General features: G+C 41.2%; 1 pseudogene; it reads left to right on the top strand.

Annotated features, from left to right (window-relative positions):
- The first annotated feature begins 10,296 nt into the window (after positions 1-10,296).
- LOC109460147 (large ribosomal subunit protein eL38 pseudogene) lies at positions 10,297-10,503 on the top strand (annotated as a pseudogene).
- The last annotated feature ends 5,222 nt before the right edge of the window (positions 10,504-15,725 follow it).

Here is a 15,725-nt window from a genome sequence, read left to right as displayed (position 1 = left end):
GTTGAATATTTCCTACCAATCCTTTCTGGCCTGCAAAGTTTCTGTTGAGAAATTAGCTGACAGTCTTATGGGAGCTCCCTTATAAGCTACTACTGTGTTTCCCCAAAACTAAGACCTAGCCAGACAATTAGCTCTAATGCGTCTTTTGGAGCAAAAATTAATATAAGACCCTGTTTTATATTATATTATGTTAGATAAGACTAGGTCTTATACTATAGTAAAATAAGACCAGGGCTTATCTAAATTTTTGCTCCAAAAGACGCATTAGAGTTGATTGTGCGGCTAGGTCTTATTTTGGGGGAAACATGGTAGTTGCCTTTCTCTTGCTGCTTTTAGGATTCTCTTTGTCTCTAACCTTTGCCACTTTATCTATAATGTGTCTTGGTGTGGGACTGCTTGGGTGCATCTTGTTTGGGACTCTCTGCACTTCCTGAACTTGTATGTCTATTTCCTTCACCAGGTTAGGAAAGTTTTCAGTCATTATTTCTTCAAATAGGTCCTCAATCCCCTGCTCTCTTCTTTTTCTGGTACCCTGTGATATGAATGTTGTTATACTTGATGTTGTCCAAGAGGTCTCTTAAACTATCCTTGTTATTATTATTATTATTTGGATTTTTTTTTTTCTCTTCCGATTGAGTGTTTTCTGTTACCTTGTCTTCCTAATCACTGATTCGATCCTCTGCTTCATCTTGTCTGCTGGTGATTTCTTCTAGTGCATTCTTCATTTCACTTATTGCATTCCTCACTTCTGACTGGTTCTTTTATATGGTTTCTATGTCTTGTTTTATGCTTGGTATCTCTTTGTTGAAGTTTTCATTAAGTTCCTTGAGCATCCTAATAACCATTGTTTTGAACTCTGTCTCTGGTAGGTTGAATTCTGTTTCTGGTAGGTTGCCTCCATTTCCTTTAGTTCTTTTTCTGGATTTTTCTCCTCTTCTTTCATTTGACAAGCATTTATTTGTTTCTTCATTTTGGCAGCATCTCTGTGTTTGTTCCTAAGTATTAGGTAGATCTGCTATGTCCCCACTCTTGGCTGGGTGGCCTTATGTAGTAGGAGTCCTGTGGGGCCCAGTGACACAGTCTCCCAGGTCACCTGAGCCAGGTGCTCCAGGAGTTTCCCTTGTGTGGGTTGTGTATACTGTCCTGTTATAGTTGAGCCTTGATTGCTGTTGGCATGTCAGTAGGTGGGATTGACCCTCAGGCTGACTAGCTGTGGTTTTGGTCACATCCACAGCTTACGAACTGCTGTGCTGGGGGGCTTACCCCACTGAGCGGGATTCACCCTAATGGGCTCTGGTACCTGTTGAGACAACCCTTTGTATATGCCACTTGTGGGGCTAATTGGGTAGTGCTCTCCTGTTGTCTGAAGTCAGCCTCCAAGTATGTTGGTTCTGGGGTTTCTTGGGAGGGGCTCCAGTGCAGGCCCATGTCAGCCACTGCCTGTGACTGGCTGAGAGCTACCTGGTAGGAGCAACAAGGTGATCTGCAGTTGTTCGCTGCCTGTACTAAACCTGGAAGCACATGGGAGAGGCCACACTGTGAACCTAGGATGTCTGCCAACAGTACCAGGCCTGGGGTATCTCTGCAAAAAGCCAGGACACCCAGAGGCTTGCTGCCACCTGCCAGCTTTCTTAAGGTTCAGCCACTGATAAAGCCTTATGCAGTAGGGGAATTGGGAGAGGCAGGGCTTCAGGGAGTCACTACAGTGGGAAGAGTTGTGGTTACCAAGTTAATGTAGACTCTGGTTTGATGAGTCTATAATGTGGAGCCTGGAGTGACTCAGCAAAAGTCTCAGAGCACACTGAGGCCAGTTGCCACCCACCTGGGGCCTGTGGACTTTGATAGACTTCCAAGAAAGAGTGCAGTATGGGAGAGGTTGGCTATTCACGGAGAAAGTGCTCCAGTGATGCATGAGTTGGGTGGGGCAGTGTTCCAGCTGAGTCAGCAGGGCAGAGCAGTAGAGCTCATTAGACCAATCAGATTCAGATTTGACCTGTGGGGGTGAGCTCAACATAGGAAAGATGGCGTCCACCTGCCAGCTGCATGGGAGAAGGGCTACTCACCATGAAAATGCTGCCTGTCCTCCAGTTCTCCCCCTGAGCCACACTGCTCAGATTGCTCCCGTATGTCTCTGAGACTGCCCAAGTCACCATCTCTCTGCTGGAGCCCAAGGTGAGTGCCTGAGAGCAAGTGAGTCTGTGTGTGGACTGTTTAAAAGGACATCTGGGTTTCCTGAAGCCTTTTGTTTTACCTGGATGGTTTACCACTGTTTTTCACAGCCAAATGTTGTGGAGGCTCCTCTTCCTGTCACCAGTACTCCAGGCTGGGGAGCCTAGTGTGGGGGGCTAGTGTCCCTCACTACTCCAAGGGGAACCTCCATGACTGAGCTATCCCTCAATTGCCATAGGGAGGTTTGGGGCCCGTTCAGCATCTCCACCCCTCCTACCAGTCTCAATGTGGCTTCTTCTTTAATTTTCAGTTATAGAACTTCTGTTTGGCTGGACTTCAGATGGTTCTCCTGGGTGATTGTTCTTTAGTTGCAGTTTTAATGTGTTCATGGAAGGACGCGGGCACAGTGTTTATCTACTCTGCCGTCTTGATTCTTTTCAGTGTCAGAAATTGTTAAATGTGAAACAAAAATGTGTGTCTTAGAGTTGAGGATGTAGTTAAAACTAAATTATAAATATTGTAACAGAAGGCTACAGTGGTGTTTGTGTTAGGTTGCATCCAGACATGTCATTTCCCTCAAGGATGTAGAGAAGGTCTTCTGCCCATTTTTTTCTAGTCCTTCAAGCAAAATTCAGCCGCTTGGTCCACTTTTCCTATCCTTAAAGATTTCTCCCTGAGGGACTCAATTTTATCAGGCTTGTTTTAATAACTGAACTTCTAAAGGAGTGTTTCTCAAAGTATGGGTTGTAGAAACTCTTGTATCAGAATAAATTGCGTTGCTTATTAAAAACACAGATGCCCTGACTCCACTGGGGCCAACTTAATCAGAATTCCTGGAGCTGGTACCAGAAATCTTCATTTTAACAAGTCCCTCTAGGCAATTCCAATGCATATCAGGTTTAAGGACAACTACCTTAAAAGAAAAAACATGGCTTCTCCAATCAAAATGCTCTTTTATATGAAAAAGAAAGAATATTACAGATTAGTCAGCAGTTTGAACATGTACCACACCCTGTAAGACGGAGATAATAAGGTGAGGCAGAGACTGGTGAGATGCTCACCAAACTCATTCCTTCCTTCTGTCAACAAGTTAAATTACATTTCCCAGCCTTGCAAGCAGTAGTGGAAAGACATACTATTGAGTTCTGGCCAGTGAAATGTGGGTTGAAGGGATATTGGCCCTAAATCTCCTGCAAGATCTTCCACTTTTATTCTCTTTGTTCTTTGGTCATCAGAACATCAAAGATCTAGCTACATTCTTAGAGGAAAGAGATAATGGTACAATCAAATGGAGAGAAGATTTTGCATAGTTGTGAAGAGAGAAAGGCCTGTTCACTAAGAGCTTTACTTTATGAAAAACAAGGGGTTGATGCTCCCAAAATGGGGAAGCCATTGGGGCTATGCTTAGTCGTACCCTGTCTAGTCTGCCAGTGGATGCTTCTGTCCCTACATATAACCCATTCAGGAACTGTACTTGCTCAAGAGACTTTCATGGTAAATCGAACCAGGAAAATTATTATCAGGCAGACAACATCTCAGAGAAGGAAATGACAACCATAGAATCAGTTCAAAGAGCTAAAGAAGGTAAAAATTTAAGAGAATAGAACACTTCACACAAAATAAAGTTTTGGGGAAAGAATCTTAAGAGAATTGTACAACGACTGTCTCTGGTAAAGAGCTCATGTTCATCTGTTTGGTTAATTACACTTAGTTTGTAGACTAATATTGCATTATTCTGATTTGTTGGTGCCAATGACACAATGACACAACAGTTGATAAGTATTTTTGAACATCTGTCCTGGATGGAGGGAGAGGATATGCAGAAAGAAGGCAGAGTATTTGGAAGGCCTTTTCAGAGCTGGGAGCATTCCGAAGGCAATGGAATAGCTAGCTGGAGGAGGAGGCCCACGAGAAGCACCAGACAGCATTAGAGGGCTTTATGAAGGCCTCACTATGGACAGCTACCTTGCCCAGTAGTGTGGGATTCGCCAACCTTCTCATCCCATGTACTAGTCCCCTCCAAACCTCCATGGTGGAAAAATCCAGTATGCAGTTCCATGCTACCAAATGCATGCAGGGTAATCAGCTAAGAGGGTTGAAGTATGGAGGACCTTTTGCCTTTCAAAATAGTGCCGCCATTTAAATCACCAAATGAAACCAAATGGCTTCATTCTGGTTATTCCTTGGAATTCCTAGAAAGTAGACCATAGTGGTCATGCACAAAAACCCAGGGAATGAGGACTCTTTGGGACAAGCCTCTGTAGTCAAACTCTCTGCCAAGCACTGGCAACAATAACTAAAAGACAAATCCTTAGTTTCTTTCTATTTCCAGATCATTTGCCAGTTTTCTCAACACCATTTGTTGAATAATCTACCCTTTATTTATCATTCTGAAATGCCAACTTCATCATGAAACACATTCTCACATGATCTTGGATCTATTACTGAGGTTTCTATTTTGTTTCTCTTTCTTCTCTGTGAAGTACAGAGTTTAAAACATATCTTTTAAATCAAACTAATTAATTGCATTACTCAGCTCTTCAACCTTCCCATTTTTGCCTATTGACCTGTCAACGAATTAAGGAAGTATAACAACTTCCTTATCACCATTCTAATTCTGTCAGTTTCTCTGTGAATACCAAATATCTTGCTTTTACATATTTTGATGCAATATTATTCCCCAGATAAAAGTTTGTGTCAGTTATATATTCACTATGAATTGTAACTTTTATCAAAAAATGAGGCTTCCCGTTTTAAAATCATACGGAAAAGGTAGTTTGGTTTCATTTCTTTTCAAAATCACTTCAAAACAAAGAGAAACTAAAAATCTATCTTTGATGAAACCAGAAGAATTCTACAACCCTGAACAATATGACTTACGTGAAAAGGGAGGGTGAGTGAATGACTGCTAAATGACAGCAATGAGAGAACAGTCCATCCCACTTGTACTGAAGGAGGAATCTGATAAGAAGCTGATCATACTACCTGGTCAAGCCTGGAAAGCCTTAGGAGCTGGAGAAAGCAAATACCAAAGAAATCAGAGAAGAGAAAGGGCTAACAACCAGAGGGCTATTTGAAAGTCTTTAGAAGAAGCAATTAGACCCAACATCCCCTATCCCAGCCACAACTCTCCTACATAGTCAGGCAAATACCCTCAATATAAAGCAACAGACAAATACTTATTAAAAATTGAACCTGAGAGCCTTTAAACTCAGATATATTAAGCACAGAGTAGGGCTGGGGTGGAATGGAAGACTGAAGACAGCAGAATTAGGCAAAGGTCTGTATAGTGAATGATGAGAACATCTATCAACCACAGAATTTGGGGAGCTGGGGTAGAGAAACTAAATCCTTCTGCACACAGCCAAAGAAAAGACCTACCTACATGGATATTTGGGTTCGTAAAGGAAAAGTTAGGTGGCTACTTGTTTACCATACACAAAGTCAATAACTTCCATCTATGTAGCTTTGAATTCGTATTTAATGCTTTAATCTTAAATATGAACAGCTGAGAATCACAAGACCTCCGAAGAAAGCTTCTGATATGAAAGAGAGGAATTAAAACAAACAAAAAGGAAATCAGTAGAAGTAAAAACAAGGCAGAACATTTTTTAAAATTTTAATTAATGTCCTCAGAGATACTGAAATACAGTGTGTCTGTGAAACAAGCATAGAATGCTGTTTACAAAGAGGGAGGTGGGCAGAAAGTAGAGAACCAGAAACAGCCTTTGGAAATTAAAAATGTGATAGCCATAATGAAAAGTTTAATAAAGAATCTGGAAAACAGAGCTGAAAAGTCTTCAAGAAATTAGAACAAAATGATAAATAGACAAGATGAAGAAATCCAACTCCTAATTTTATTACAGTCTCTGAAAACAAAAATCAAGAAAATATAGGAGAAGATATTACCAAAGGAGCAATATAATTTACCTTCCCAGAACTGGAGGATAATAAGTTCCAGATTACTTCTTACTATATGTCTAGCACAATGGATAGTAACGTACTCACATCAATACACACAATAGTTAAATTTCAGAATACTGGGATAAAGAGAGGACCCTAAAGCTATCCAAGGTATGGTGAGAAAGGGGTCACAAACAAAGGATCAATAATTAGAATAGCATTGGACTTCAAAAAGCAGGAACTAGAAAGCAATGAGGCAAAGACTTCAAAAATTCAAGAGAAAAGTGTTCCAACCTAGAATCTTAGATTGGCACCATTTCCAATTAAGTGATAGAGTAGAAAAGAAAAGTTTAAAAATTAACTGATACCACACATCTTTTTTCCTTTTTTTTTTTCCTTCCAGAAATCATCTAAAAGATGTGTCCCAGAAAATTAGGTGGGAATTCAAGAAAAGAAAAAGAGGACTCAGAAAAGTGGGGGAGGGGTATGAAGGGAATTCCCAGGAGGGTGACAAAGATATGCTTCATGCTGACAGGCTGATAGCTAGCCTGGAGAGCCACTAGTTTAGACTAAAGCTAAAGGATGGAAGGCTTGAGCAGTGATGTCTCCTGAAAAAGGTTGTTAAAGTGATGGATTATCTAACAGATTTAAACACCTAGAAATTATATTGAAAGATATCTTGCAGAGCTTTCGGTATCTACAGGAAAAATTAGCCACAAATTCAAGAAAATAAAAAAGGAAAGAAACAAAAATAATGAGGCAAGCTTTGGCTCCAGGCAAAAGAAAACAAACAAAATGTACAAGAAAGAAAATACTTGTAACACATTACTGATTAAGCAAGTAGCACTATCTACATAGTGATAATAATAAAAACACCCATGACAGAGAGAGACATTTTGCCAGTTTCTACAGACCTTCCTTATATCAAAGGCTCAATTGTGCTCAGGCAGCAATATGTCTGCTTAACAATTCTTGCCCTGCTAGGTGGTCTTGCAGTTAGATGTGGCCATGTGACACAGTGTCTATTAATGAGACATACGAATTCACCCTAGAAAAAGTGCTGCATATCGTATTGTTGAATATCACTGTAATCACCTTTGAAGTACTCCCCTTGGGAAGCTATGCACTGACGCCAGCACCTAGTCCACCCTTCAAAATGTGGAACTCTTTTTCTGGAATGGCCATCAGAGCTGTCATCATATCACCCTTGATGTCCTGAATGTCATCAAATGTCTTCCTTTCAGTAGTTCCTTTATCTTTGGGTAAAGAAAGAAGTCATTGGGGGCCAGATCAGGTGAGTAGGGAGGATGTTATAATACAGTTATTTGTTTACTGGCTAAAAACTCCCTCACAGACAGTGCCGTGTGAGCTGGTGCATTGTCGTGATGCAAGAGCCATGAATTATTGACAAAAAGTTCAGGTTGTCTAACTTTTGTGAGTCATTCTAGAAAATTAATCAAATCCAGGTAGGGGGCCGTAAACCTCTGATTTACAGCCAGTCAGTCAGAAGCACAGGTAGCAGACTTTTCAACACTTCCAAATAGTAAACTTGCTTAACTGTTTGTCCAGTTGGTACAAATTTATAATGAGTAATCCCTCTGATATAAAAAAAAGGTTAGCAATATCAATGCAACAAGTTCACGAAGTTAATTGTCAGACCTCATAAGGTAAGAGTTCCTGGAAATTTTTTTATTTTCCTTTCCTTTCTCTCTTCCTTTTTTTCCTTCCTGAAACACGGATACAATGTCAGAGGCACAGCAGCTATCTTGCTACCATGAGGACAAAGCACACAAGCAACACTAGAACAAAAAATAAAGAGTCTGGGTTCCCAGTGACACCGTAAAACTACTACATCAGCTCTGGACTGCCTGAAAGTCACTGTTCAGAGTGTTTTTTGCTATTTACAGCCAAACATATTCCTAACTGACACAATACTGGTGTAGACATATTCCCATATTGTGATATAACTACATCAAAAGAATAAGAAGAGTGGGGTGGCTGGTTAGCTCAGTTAGTTAGAATGTGGTGCTGGTAGCACAAGGTTGCTGGTTCGATGCCTGCCTGGGCCACTGTGAGCTGTGCCCTCTTTAAAAATAGTAATAATAAGAGCAGCAAAAAAAAAGTTATTTGCTGATATTATAAAAAAAAACAATACGACTGATCAAGTGAGGTCAGTTGATGTCCATTAATTTTAACTTGGAACTGTATATAAGAAACACCTAAAAGAACTGAAAAGAAGTGTTGCCTTTAGAATGTTGGATGGAGGTAAAGGATAAGGAACAGATATGCTTGCTGTATCTTTTTCTATGTTCTGACCACCGAATCCCCATATGGTGGGAGGAGGTTCCCCCCACTCATCTAACAAACAATTTTCCAGTGCTGGCTGCGTGGCCTATACAATCCAACTCAATTCTGACTCTACTCAAGGATATCACCATATTCCACAGGTTAAGGGTTCCACGAGACTGCATCACCCCGCAACCCCCCTTCAGATGCCAGCTGCAATTCCAGGCTGCTACCTGGACCTCTGACTGACTGGCTATAAATCAGAGGTTTACAGCTGCCTACTTGGGTTTCATTAATTTGCTAGAGCAATTCACAGAATTTAGGGAAACATTTTACTCACTAGATTAGCAGTTTATTATGAAAGGATGCAACTCAGGAACAGCCAGATGGAAAAGATGAACAGGGGATGGGTGCAGACCTTCCATGCTCTCTCTGGGCAAACTTTCCTCCCAGCACCTCCATATGTTCACCAACCCAGAAGCTCTCTGAACCTGGTCCTTTTGGGTTTTTCTGGAGGTGTCATTACATAGGCATGATTGATTAAATCATTGACCACTGGCAACTGAGCCAAATTTGAGCCCTCCCAGCCTCCGGGAGGCTAGGGGAGTAGAGCTGACAGTTCCAACCCTCTAATCACGTTTGGCACCTCTAGCAACCAGCTCTCATCCTTAGGCTAGGTCTGAAAGTCACCTCATTAACACTAAAAGTCACCTCATTGTAGCTCTCATCACTTAGCAACTTCCAAGAGCTTTAGGAGCTCTGTGCCAGAAATAGGGGCAAAGACAAAATACATAGTTCTTACTATAAATCACAAGAATTTTAAAAAAATTAGACTATGCACATGGTTAACGTTTTGATGCAAAAATTAAAATTAATTTGAAAGTACAACAAAAAACCTTTTGTTTCATGTACTGTCTTTGACCTTGGAACTTTGCTTTGTCTTCTATTAATATAGTAACTTCTGTGTTCAGTATTTTTCCTTTTTTAATATTTCAGCCATGCCTTTGTCCATACTCTTATCTTAGTCTGTTTCAATCACTTACACTTAGGTGTATAAATTGTACACAGTACATAGTCAGGTTTGGTGCTTTGACCCCATCTGTCTATCTTTTAAGAGAATCTTGATCCATTTGTTTTTATTGCTATCACTCCTATGTTTGATCTTTCTTCTGTCATCTTTTTCTATGCTTGTCACCCTTTTGTGTTTTCTTTGCTTTCTGACTTTTGATAAATGGATTTAGTGTTTTGAGAGACATATTCCATTTTTGCTTTACTGATTCTTATCGTTAAGCTTTTCCAAAAATTCTTTTCAAAAGGCATTTCTTAAACTATTTCCTTAATCATCCGCATAAGGATTGAAATATCAATCATCCAATTTTTATGTTTAAAACATGTATAGAATTTTCCTCTCTTCTTTTATGCTTTTCTATCTTTTCTTCTTCTCCCCTATGAGCTACATTGACCTTCTTTTCACAGCTTGTTTTTGAGATTTTTACATTCGATCAACTCATTCATAATTTTATTCAGGTAACAAACCTTGTTCCGTATATTGTGCTAGATAATAGGCTTAGAGAAAGGCGCATAATTCTTGAAGGCTAATAGGGAAACACTTACAGGCCAGGGCAAGTGGCACAGCAGTTATGCCCTCATTATGGGGGAAGACCTACGAGAGGCATGAAACCTGCACTGGTTTTTCCAGAAAGACTTCCTGGTGGAGGTGACAGTTGAGCTGTATATTAAAGTATGATGTTGATTATTCAGCCCAATGAGTGGGGAGAGATCTTTCTAGGGCAGAGGAAATAGCATATGTAAAGACAAGGAAGTAAAAAGATGCCTTGGGTTTTGACAACTAAACATAGCTTAGTGTTGGCTGTGAGCGTGTCTCAGCGTATGCGAGGTATAGGGGAAATTCCGAGGTGCCAGCCATGCCTCAGAGCCATGCCTTGTAAAATTGAGACAATCAAGAACTTCCTGCTCAGAGCCAGGAGGAAGGATGCCAAATCTGTCAAGAACAAGAAAAAGGATAATGTGAAGTTTAAAGTTCGATGCAACAGATACCTTTACACCTTGGTCCTCACAGACAAGAAGACGGAGAAACGGAAGCAGCCCCTGCCCCGAGGTTTGGCAGTGAAGAAGCTGAAATGAACCAGATGTGCTAATCTGAACTGTAACGCAATTTTAAAAATTCCAAACAGATAAGTAAAAATACCTTAGTGTTGCACAAACTCGGTGGCTGGAGTGAAAAGAAAATGTCAGATAGGTGCAGCAAGAGATCATCTCACGAGGTCACAGATGGTCTTGAACGTCACCCTCAGGAAGGGTGCCACCAAAGAACCTGAAGCAGGACACAGTGGGATGGGGGATGGCTAGGAATAAGGATGGAAGGTGGCAGGACTTTTATGAGGACATTTATAATAAAGGTGATTAAAATGAAGAGAAAGTGATGGAACAGGAGAAATGAGTATAAAATAATCAGAAGACTTCAAGGTGGTGTCCTTAGAGGGACAGCAAGGAGGTTACATCTCCACGTGCCACTCGGTGGTCTAGTTTTTCTCCAGCTTCATAACAAAGCTCCATTGCAAATGGAATACAATTTCCAGCTTATATCATGAAGACTTATCAGCTCTGAGATCTCATGGCCACAGTTCAATGGTTTGAATGAGCTGTCTTTTGTGGAGGAGGGGATTCAGGCAGAAGATAGGAGGTCAAATTCATTTCAAGCCCAATTTAATGAGGCCTGTGAGGTTACAGAGAAACGGGAGGAGCCTGCTTTCCCCTGCCTTAAATTCTCACCTAACCCTGTAAAGTCTTTCATCCTTTAAAAAGATCATTTAATAAGGTATGGCAGTGTGAGAAGCTGCAAGCAAAAACATGGTTTCTTAGCTCATCTCAGGGTTCTGCCGAGTAGAATGATGTGTCTCTGTGGGTGGGGGTAGAATAGCACATGAGTAAATGAGAGTGGGAGACCTTAATTCGGTATTCCTAATACAGGTAGATCACACCTTTTGCTTGTTATTGTCCAGTCCTTGGGTGTTCTGTTCTGTCTTTTTAATTCTTTTTTCTCTTTGAATTTCAGTTTGGGAAGTTTCTATTGACATCTTTAAGTTCTTTCCTCAGCTGAGTCCGGTTTATCGATAATTCCGTCACAGGCATTTTTCATTTTTGTTGTGGTGTTTTGGATCGCGAGCATTTCCTTTTGATTCTTTCTTAGTGTGTCCCTCGCTCTGCTTACATTACTCATCTGTTCTTGGCATGTTGTCCACTTTTTCCATTAGAGCCCTAAGCATATTAATCACAGTTGTTTTAAATTCCCAGTCTGATCATCTAACATTTCTCCCATATTTGAGTTTGGTTCCAATGTTTTCTCTGTCTCGTTAATCTATGGGGTTTTGCTCTTTTTTTTTTTTTTTTGTCTTTTAGGATGCCTTGCCATTTTTTGTTGCAAGTTGGACATAATGTACTAGATAAAAAGAACATGGTCCTGGTTACCTGCAGAGTTTCCATCTTCTAAGTTCAGCTCCAGTAAATTGTGATTCTCTGTGTGCCTGTCTGTCTTTTCCATTTGGGGGGGCAGCGATTTTATCTCTGTTTATAGATGTCCTATGACATCAGTTTTCTGATGGATCAAGAGTTCCTGATTTTCAGTTTGTTCATCTTTCCTCTTGTTGTGTAAATGGGGGAGATGGTTTCCAAGCTCCTTACCTGTTGGCCTAGAAACCCAAAGAAGTATTTAATTTGGAATTGTGTTCATCAGAGGTTTATAAACAATATTAAGAAAGCTGGTTTTAGAATTTTAGAATTAAGAGCTTTTAACCACTCATTTTGATTGCTTATTTGGTGAATGTCAGGAAATAACTAGGCTTTTGCCTTCAAAATGAGGATATTTAGCTAGATTCAGGCCTTTTCTTATAGACACACAAAACTTTAGCAGACTCTCCCTCCCATTATATAGATAAGCACACTGAGGTTCAGAGAAGTAAAGCGGTTTTCTTACAATCACACAGCCAATGACAGACCTGGGGCTTGAGTCCATATCTCCTGACAGTCAGTTAAGTGTTCTTTCCATGGCACATATGTCTCCCTGGTCTAGTCTCCTGAACACAATGGCGGTCTTTTAACCTTCATTCGTAGAAATGAGAGTCACAACAACAAAGAACATGGAGGAGGGGCGTGTGTGGCCTTATTGAAGGGTAGGAGGTGAAGAGGAAATACTAGGATGATTCAGAACCAGACAGCGACATCCCAAGTGGAGTAAGATGCATTTTGAAAAGGAAAAGGGACTTGGTGGTTATAGGAATGTGAGACTCACCTTCCTTAGTCCCTGGAGCTTGGCACCCTGCCCCACTCCGACAGTTGTGTGCACACTGGTGCCCTCTAGTGGTTTGAAGAAAGTGATCCTTTCCTCAAAACTGGCTACAGTGAAAACTTCAAGCTTGAGGTCCTAGAAGGGAAAGAAAAATGTCCCTCCTCCATCTCTCTCGTTGGTTCAGAGATTTGTATAGCCGAGCTTTTTTTCTTTTTCACTCTTTAACTTCTTTTCATTAAACAATCCAAAGACATTTAAAAACATGAGTAAAGGACAGCATTACCCCATATGGAGACCCATATGTATCCAATTGTGAGAATGGGGGAATGGAAGCTGTAGAAACACGCGCAAAACACACCAGGATGTGCATACACACATACACATACCTGGGGTGGATGGAAGCTTTGTAGGCCATAAAGGTTATAAAATTTGAGAAACTCCCTTTGATGAACAATATAAAAATAGAAATACAAAATTAAGTATAGAGGCTTGGAAGATTTCCATTCATCAGCTTCACGGTGAATAATCCTCGCCCATGCCCATCCGCCTACATATACTCACAGAGGAAATGAAGGTAGAAAGCAAACCTATTTTTATCTTTTATTATTAGTCCTAAAATCCTATACAAAGCCAGACAATTAAGTTTGCGAACTTTCCACCATGCTATGTACTGAAAATGGTTCACCTCAGTGAGGTCACCTTGGAAAGCTGCACACTTATTCTGATGACATTATCCTTATTTAAAATGTATCCAGAATTGTTCTTGAAATTGCCTTCAGAGCCTGTGGTATATTCCTTGGAACATCATTAATGACAATTTTTATCCTTTAAATTCAGATTCCTTGTTTTGTTTGTTTGTTTGTTTGTTTTTGTTTGTTTGTTTTTTTTTGTTGTTGTTTTTGCAATAGCCAAAATCACAGAGCCAATTCTGATAAGTACTAAGATAGATAACCAAGCTGGACGATGCTGTGTTGGTGAAGAGTCACGAGTCTTTTTAAAAGCTATCAAACTCTTTTGCCCTTCCATTGTTTCTACATTATCCTGTGAAGACGTTTTCCTGAAAAGCAACTCCAAAATGTTTTTAACCATGAAAGAATCACTGGACTAGCTGTATATGCATGGTGGCCTTGAGGATGTGTCTTGCAGTCCTCCAACCACAAGGACAGTTGACCAGGGGCCCAGCTGTGGAGCTACAAAATCTATTTACTTGTTCACAAGAAGGCCAGGTCTCCCATGGCTGTTCCTACCTCAGAAATGTATGCATCAGGGACAGAAAGGCAGATTCATTCGTAGCAGGGACTCCTCTGTGGACCAACTTTGGCTCAAAGACATCCCAAGACTTTGTTGGCCTTTTTTAGACTATGTTGCAGTTTAGGGTGTTTCCATGAAACCTTCTCTTTTTCTGTCATTTGCTCAATGTCAAACTTGTATCACAGTCTGACTCTTTCTGCTTCCCTGGCCTTCTCCCTATTTCTTTTCCCCATACGCATTCTTCCTAAAAAGCCTTGCACAGTTAATCCCCTCTTGGTTTCTGCTCCTTGAAGGGCCAGACCTAGCTTTCCAGACCACTGTAAAGTGCAGCATCCTCTTTGTTTCCTCTAGTGTCTATGTAACTGTAATAAAGAGTCTGGTCCCATCATTTATGTGACTACTGGCAGTTTTTAAGTTTCACTCTTCCCTCTACCCTGTGTACCCCACATCTGTGAAAACTAGTAAGAAAGCCTGGGTGTTCCTTCATTGGCACCCGCAGGAGATTCAAATCCCACTAGCTCCTGCCCCTTCATGGACGCTCTCATGCCAGCCCCATTCCCTAACCACCGTAAAAACACAGGGCAGGCTCCTTTTCTCTATCTCTCAAGTCACTTTGAACCTGGTTAGGAGGCCTGCCCTGCTCTCCCCAGAGACCCCAGTAATAAGTAACAATATTTCCATACCCTCTTGGTGAATATGTGGCATCATCAGTTTTGACATCTGAACCAAATTTTGGGAGGGGGTGTTTATCTATCTTTGAAGGGTGGTCCCAATAGTGACAAAATGTTGTCAGTTGCCAAATATTGGAATTGGCTACCTAGGTCCATGACTAAGAATAGGCGTTGCTAAGTGCCCCACATGTCACTGGAGAGGATCACAGCTATGTGGTCAGCCCCCTTCCTTCAGGGCATGTAGAATGATGCCATTCAATAACGTTAGCATTGCCCACCCGCTCTTTACACACAACTGTAATATAAAAGGAAGGCTGAGAGGAAGAGGAGGTGGCATTTTGAAGAAGTGTGGTGCTGGTGAAAAGTAACCCTTGCCTTTTCTCTCCGAAGCTAAGAGAGGGCTACCATGGGAATCAATCATGAAATAGAAATTGCATGAACTTCCTCTCCCTCCACGAAGTTGGGAACAGAGGATCATTTTCTCTGAAAGTTGACAAGTGAATGGATTGGCAAAATGCCTGCTGCTAGGACATGTCAGAGGTGATAGAAGAGAGAAGGTATGACTGAGCTAGGGTATGACGGTGGGGGAGCCAGCACTTGTCACCATTTCGTTTGGCAAAGATGTATGTTTCCTGAGCAGGCGTGAGAGTAGATCGCTCCAGACAGCTTGAAGTTACTTCAGCCGACTGGGCTGCTAGTGGAGTGTGGGGGTCCCATAAACAAGATGCTGTGAGCAAACAGCCTAGAGATAATGCAACTGAGAGACAAATGTTGCAGGGACCGGGCCTTCTAAGGCTCTCTAAACATTAAAAATATCCTCTGTGAAATAACCAGCATCCCTTTGGAAACTTGACATAGTGAGAACCAATGGCTACTGGCTACTCAGTGTTACAGTAGAAACAGCAGCCAACAGAAAGAAGCCACTTGCCCTCTGGGCAGCCAATAAGGAGACATGTCACCCCTTCCTACCCTTGGGCCCCACCATTGGTGTGGTATGTGCCATCCTCTGAATTCCAACTCACTAGCCTCAAGTCTAGCTCTTGTGGATGGGGGAAGCAGCTCGGGGATGGACAGAGTACTTCAAAATGGCTACAGAATTAGCAATTTAAAATAAACAACACTGAATCTAAGAGAAAGGA

This window comes from Rhinolophus sinicus, chromosome 12, assembly GCF_057876585.1.
Source record: "Rhinolophus sinicus isolate RSI-liver-muscle chromosome 12, RSI-T2T, whole genome shotgun sequence".
NCBI lineage: Eukaryota > Metazoa > Chordata > Mammalia > Chiroptera > Rhinolophidae > Rhinolophus > Rhinolophus sinicus.
This window is presented reverse-complemented; position numbering and strand designations above follow the sequence as displayed.